Source organism: Parus major, unplaced genomic scaffold (assembly GCF_001522545.3).
Source record: "Parus major isolate Abel unplaced genomic scaffold, Parus_major1.1 Scaffold422, whole genome shotgun sequence".
NCBI lineage: Eukaryota > Metazoa > Chordata > Aves > Passeriformes > Paridae > Parus > Parus major.
The window spans coordinates 18,467-19,120 of NW_015379328.1; positions in this window are offsets into that span (position 1 = coordinate 18,467).

Genomic DNA, 654 nt, shown 5'->3' on the forward strand with positions numbered 1-654 from the left:
TCGGGAACAGGGCCGGAATTCTGGGAACGGGGCTGGAATTCCGGGAATGGGGCTGGAATTCCGGGAAAACCCTCAGGAATGGGGCTGAAATCCCCTCGGGAATGGGGCTGGAATTCTGGGAATGGGGCTGGAATTCCCTCAGGAATGGAGCTGGAATTCCAGGGAAACCCTCGGGAACTGGGCTGGAATTCTGGGAATGGGGCTGGAATTCCGGGAACGCCCACGGGAATGCGGCTGGAATTCTGGGAATTCCCTTGGGAATGGGGCTGGAATTCCAGGGGAACCCCTCGGGAATCCCCTCGGGAACGGGGCTGGAATTCTGGGAATCCCCTTGGGAATGGATCCTGAATTCTGGGAATTCCCTCAGGAATGGGGCTGGAATTCCAGGAATCCACTCAGGAATGGGGTCAGAATTCCAGGAATCCACTCAGGAATGGGGTCGGAATTCCGGGAATCCCTTGGGAACACCCCCAGAATTCCGGGATTTCCCGGGAACAGCCCCAGAATTCCGGGATTTCCCGGGAACACCCCCAGAATTCCGGGATTTCCCGGGAACAGCCCCAGAATTCTGGGAATCCCTTGGGAACACCCCCAGAATTCCGGGATTTCCCGGGAACAGCCGGCTCACCTGATGGAGCGGCAGGTGAAGAAGAC